We start from the raw sequence: 6,048 nt of genomic DNA, 5'->3' as shown, positions 1-6,048 counted from the left end.
CTCCCTTACTTTTCTATCTTATCTTTTAGTGGTGGTGTTATGATATCATTGGCCAAAGGGGGATGAGTCACATTATGCCCTTACTTTTCTATCTTATCTTTTGGTGGTTTAAAATATTTTATATATAAATATTATTTGGTTGCATCTGTAGCCTCTCCTATAAGTATCAAGTTCCCTTACTTTAATCATTCATTCCAATCCTTTAAGATATATTTCTTCCATTAAGTAGTGTTTTTGAGAGAGAGAGAGAGAGAGAGAGAGAGAGAGAGAAGGAAGAAAAAGAAACAAGATGAAGAACGTGTGTGTTTGTCTTGCAATATTTTATACTTATCATGGTGAGTGGGTTATGTAGTGTGTTCTAAAAGTTCTTATTTTGTGATAAATGTGAAAATCATAGATTATCATGGATTTGTTCTATTTACAAATCTCTCTCTATTTTCAAGTCAAGCATGTCTAATTTGTGCAATATTTCACACAATATATATTATTTGGAGTTTTTATGAAGTATGTATTTTTCATGGAACATGAGAACTTCAGTGAACGGGTATCCGAAGGATAAATGTACTAGACAGGGACATAGGGCAGTGAGGCCGATAGGGGTCACGTACTGGGTACAATTTGTGAAGGATAACCAAGATATGAAGTAATGATGTGATATGATTTGGATTGTGTATCTTTTTATTAGATTTTTCTAGAGTGTGTAAAATGGCATTGCTTGACTGGCATATTACATAATATACTCACTAAGCGGTGGTTTGCTCATCTCTCACCTATTTTGTTTTTAGATCAATTAGTGGACGAGACAAAGCCGAAACAAGAGAAGTTGGATTAGTTTAGAGTGATAAACTTTTATTTATATCTTGTACGCTTGTAAGATTATTATTATAATATATATATATATATAATGGTAATGTATTTTAACCCATATTTCAGTCTTTTTATTTATTTATTTCAATTCACGCACCTTGATTATGGAATATTCTTTATTTCCGGATTGGGGCGTGACAATTTCCTTTTTTTGTTTTGTTTTGTTTTGTTTTTTTAAAATCCTTGTTTTAAAAAAAAAAAGGAAAAGAAAGCCTTATTGTTAAAATCCCTGTAGTTTAAGCCTTTTATCCTTTTTTATGCAGGCCTTAGATAGAATGTTGTTAGAGCCCATGAATTGGCCGTCCAGGTTTCCTTTTTTTTTTATTTATTTATAATTTTTTATTAATATTTTTTATTTATAAAAATTAAATTAAATTAAATTAAATTAAATTTTAATTTTTTAAAGCCTAGTCCAAAATGATGTTGTTTAGACTAGGATTTAAAATTTATTAAAAAAAAAAAAGGAGCTAACAAAACAGTAACAAACTTCGTTTAGCCTTTTCGTCGAACACTTAGAGCGCGCCACCTAGTCTGAGCAGAGGGGCAATATGCAACACCTACAATGTGTACACTATATCTTTTAGTGCCCTATTTTTGTCAAGTTCAAATTGAATGGTTCAATAAAGAATTTGAAAGCTTAGTATGATCTTATTAATTCTAATGAGACAAAATGCTTTAATTTTCATGATGTCAATCCTAGTTTAAGATAAAAGTAATAAATTTTCATAAGATTCATTTTTAGGTATAATATTTTTTTTATATAAATATATTGGCTATTGGTCTCGGTTTAGTAAAAGAGTTTGGTTATTATATTTTTGTTTTCTTAAGTTATGTAGTAATCTATTGTTTTCGAGAAAACTCTTTATCCATCACTTTTGACCCAAAAAAAAGAAGGTGTGTAACAAAAAGATTTAAAAGACTTAGAAAAAAAAATTTAAAAAGCCTGGCTTCTTTAGGCCCACGACGAACTGGCCCTATGGACGGTCCCGAGCCAAGCCCTTTGAAACCTCGGCATGCATGGCCTGAAAAATTGAAAAAGCTCCAAAGATCAAGCTTGAACCCAAATATTTCGGGTCCGCCTAGCCCAATGACGAACCCTAGTTCAACCTGTTCTCCCTCTCCGTATCCCTATCCTTATTTCTTCAACAACCATGAAAAAAAATAATAATAAAAAGAGAAAAAAAAAACCTGCAAGTCACCCTCCCCCTTCGTCTCTCCCTCCTTCCCCTTCCACCTTCCACTCCCATTCCCCCTATGATATCTCTCTCCCCAACTCTCTCTGCACTCTCTCCTTTCATAGTGGAAAAGAAAAATCAAAATCAAAACCACGCCACTGTAGCTTGAATCGGCGGAGTGTGGTGGTTAATCGAAGCATGGGTGGAGAGGGAAGTATAAGGTTGGCTGAGGGGAATAGAACCTGACCAAAATCATGGCCAGTGGTGGCCTGCTGGGAGCAATGTCTATGAAAAAATGACAAGGAAGGGGTTGACAAGAGAGAGGGAGGCGAGGGGAGGTGCATTGGGGAGAGGATGAGGGGGAGAAAGTGTTTTCTTTAGTAATTTTTATATATTAGTTTTGAACAATTTAAATAATTAATTAGTCCATGTGGCAAAAATATGGGTGACTCCATGTGGCAACATTATTTAACGGAAAAGATGACATTCAAACTAACAGAGATATGAAAGTGATATGAAAGTAAACATTATGTATGTGACTAAAATGAAAAAAACTTGATGTATGGAAGGCTGAAACTCGATAAACTTCAACGCAGTAAAATCAAAATTATCTGAACAAATAAGAAAACAAAATAGTAGAAAAACATGAATAGATACATAATCAAAGTTTTGAAAGTAAAGGTTTTAATGTTGGAAATTAAATTGAGAATAGATAGAAAATTTGGCTTTGAGGCACGTTACTACATTTTCCTTAAAGTGATATTTGCCCCGTCTCAATAGATTTTGCTAATAGATTCTAGACAAATCACTTCCAAAATACAACAAAGATTGAAATTATAGAGTTTAGCAAAAACTGAAATTCCCTTAGAGTTTCTACAAGGAAATTGTATGATGTATTGAGAAGAAGAGTTAGAGTTTCTGCTGTGTTTAGAAGTCCCAAGTTGTGGGGTTTTTATAGATTCTAGTGAGAGTCAAAAGTACCGATTTGATTTTGGTGAAAAGGTGCCAAAACACTCTTTCGGTGGGAAGATGCCTCTTATTGAATATAACTGTCAATACCCAATGTTCACAACTGTTGGAATACTTTTCAAAGAATAACTTTGTTTCACAATGCACCTACCGACTTATCACTAATATATGCAATATGTATATATATATATATATATTTATATATTTATATATTTATATGTATTTTTTTGAAATCTCTAACAATTCCTTCCAATTTCAAAATATATCATTATATAAACTGGAAATATCATTCAAACCAATTATAAACATATATTATAGTACCAACAATTCTCATCCAAATTGTAATATACTTTAGGCTTATTTGTTCATATACCTCCTGTGGTTTACAAAGTGTCTCAGATTGCCCCTTGACTTTTGTAATGGCTCAAATTGCTCCCTTAACTCCCATTCCATTACTAAGGTTGCCCCATACTGTGAATTTTCAACGAAAAATCGTTATCTCAGTTGATGCGGCAGGGGTACTCGAGTAATTTCATAAAAGTGGCAAATATTGATCAGAAATTGGCATCCAACGTGGCTATTGGTGGGACCCATGAGAGAGTATGTTATAATGGGTGGGGTTTTCGAAAATTTCAAACCATTCAAGCTCACCAAATTTCCCCCAATTTTTTCCAAAATCACAACCCTAGGTTCCCCCTGCAACAAAACAACTGGAGATCCCTAAAATTGGCATAGTCGTTGCTCGAAATTGGGGTCTCCTTGCTGGCAATTGGGGGCATTTTGGCGAATCTATGTTTTGGTTCAATTGAAAAAGTTGAAAAAGATATGGAAGTGAGAGAAGCAAGGTAGGCAAGGTAGGCTTCACGATGTTATTGTGGAAATGTGGCAAGAATTATAACTTCTTGGACTGATTCAAACTCAGGAAGACTATTTCAAGTTTGTCCACTCTCAAAGGTAAGGTTCTTGGATCAATTCAAATCTAGGTTTGTTGTTAATGGGTTGAAACAATGAATTTTTTGTGGTGGGTTGATGCAGGGAAGAGTTAACAAAGGATGTGGTTTTTGGGAGTGGGTTGATGATGAAATGTATGATCGTTCCAAGATGGTGATACCTTGCTGAGGAAAATTGATAGGTTGGAAGAGGAGAATGCAAAGATTTATGGATGTAAGAGGTGTTGTAATGTGTTAATGGATGTAATATGGTTGTATTTGGCAATGTAATAGGTGTTGTAATATGTTAATTTTGCAATGTAATAGGTGTTGTAATATGTTAACTGTGTTTTGGTATGAATTGGATATGAAGTTTGCAAGTTTGGAGCTTTTTTTTAAAATTATATATATAAAGTATAAGTCTTAAGGATTACATATACCATATGCATGATTACACAAAAGAGACAACATAAAAGTGGCAATATAAAAATTTTATGTGTAAAATATAAAGTCTCCAATTCAAATATAACACAAAAGAGGCAACATAAAAGTTTTCATTTGCATTTCAATTCAAAAGTTGAAAAACATCAACCATCTGCAGGATTTCACCTCATGATCTATCCAAAATGTGTCCAAAATCACCGCATATCTATCCAAAATATGTCCAAAAAACTAGTGTCGAATTGTGAATCTTTACATGACCAAAAAACTTGCAACCCAAACCTGCCTAGAGTAAAATAACAAAAAAAGCAACCCCCAAGTTTATAAGAAAATAAGCAACCCAATCATGTCCTTATTCAACTCCCATTCTTCATCATGGGTGAAAAATTGGGTTCTTCACAAAGTGCTTCCTTTGTAAAGATGCTTGTGACTTCTTTCTCTGCCTTTGATGTCCCCTAGATTTGGTACAGTAGGTGCACTTATTGAAGCTTCACTTTGTTGTGCGGGAACCAAGCATTGGGAGCTATCTCCTTGCTTCTTTCCCTGCCTAGTTTGATATCCTTCTGAATTTGGTATACTAGGTGCACTTGTTGAAGTTTTAGTTTGTTGTGAGGGAACCAAGCCTTAGGAACCATCTCCTTGCTTCTTTTTCCTAAACTGCCTTGTATGTTGGCCATTAGGTTTATCTATATTGGCCCTCCTTCTCACCTGAAAAATAAGAATTTCTAACCATAGGTCAAATGGAAAAGTCTAAAAATAAGAACCTTAACTATAGGTCAAAATAAGAGCTTACATGAAGCTTTGTTTTGCTGATTTCTTCTTGGGGGCTTTAAGAAAGGGTTTTTAGATTCTCGAGACGGGTGAAAATTGAGTAAATACAATTGAGGAGCTTACAATTTATTTATAAAAAAAAAAAAAAAAGTTTTGTAGCACAGTAAGAAAAAGCCTTCATCATACCTTACAACCTCTTCGATTATGTCCTTCTCCCCCACAATTGCCACATTTTAGTGGAATTCCATACTTTGGCAGCTAGTATGGATTCTTTGGCTTTTTAGGTTCATCAGCAGCTTTATTCCTTGCCTTCTTAATTCTACCAGGTTGCTTGTGGTATTTTGGAGGCTTCAATGGAGGTAGCCCAGTCTTCACCCATTGATTTTGACTCAACATTGGCATAACCATAGGTTCATAGGCTTTCATGAAAGTTTCTTTCTTGTACCAATCAGCCATATAGTCCTCACGGGCTCCATAATACCTACTAATGACAGCATAAGCATGTTCACAGGGTAGCCTAGTCAAATCCCAACCTCTACATGAACAAGAGTGGGCATTCAAATCAACAGCAAGTGTCCTCCTACTTTAGTGCATAACCTGGAATATGTTGATTCCAGCAGCCTTGGGAATGTACCACTGACCATTTCCTTTGCTTTTTTCTAAATTACCTTTAATCCTTTGCCCCATCTGTTCATGTCACATGTCACATGTAACCTTTCCTGTAGCCATCAATAGCATAATGTACAACCTAATTCTTGGAAGAGGTCTTGAAATGTGTCCTACTTCAATTCCTAGGATCTTTTTCTGGTAGCCAATTATGGGCAGCTCCAGACATGTTCAACATCTTATTCATCTCTTTATTAAATCAAGGCACTATTGTGGTCCTTGTAATAGAT

At 34.6% G+C, this 6,048-nt stretch overlaps 1 long non-coding RNA gene across 1 annotated transcript; it reads left to right on the top strand.

Moving 5' to 3' along the window:
- Positions 1–3,662: 3,662 nt before the first annotated feature.
- On the top strand, positions 3,663–4,320 carry LOC117613773. The gene is made up of 2 exons (XR_004583795.1): positions 3,663–3,965; positions 4,047–4,320. It is a non-coding gene; the product is annotated as an uncharacterized LOC117613773 (long non-coding RNA).
- Positions 4,321–6,048: the final 1,728 nt, after the last annotated feature.

This window comes from Prunus dulcis, unplaced genomic scaffold (genome assembly GCF_902201215.1).
Source record: "Prunus dulcis unplaced genomic scaffold, ALMONDv2, whole genome shotgun sequence".
Classification (NCBI taxonomy): domain Eukaryota; kingdom Viridiplantae; phylum Streptophyta; class Magnoliopsida; order Rosales; family Rosaceae; genus Prunus; species Prunus dulcis.
This window is presented reverse-complemented; position numbering and strand designations above follow the sequence as displayed.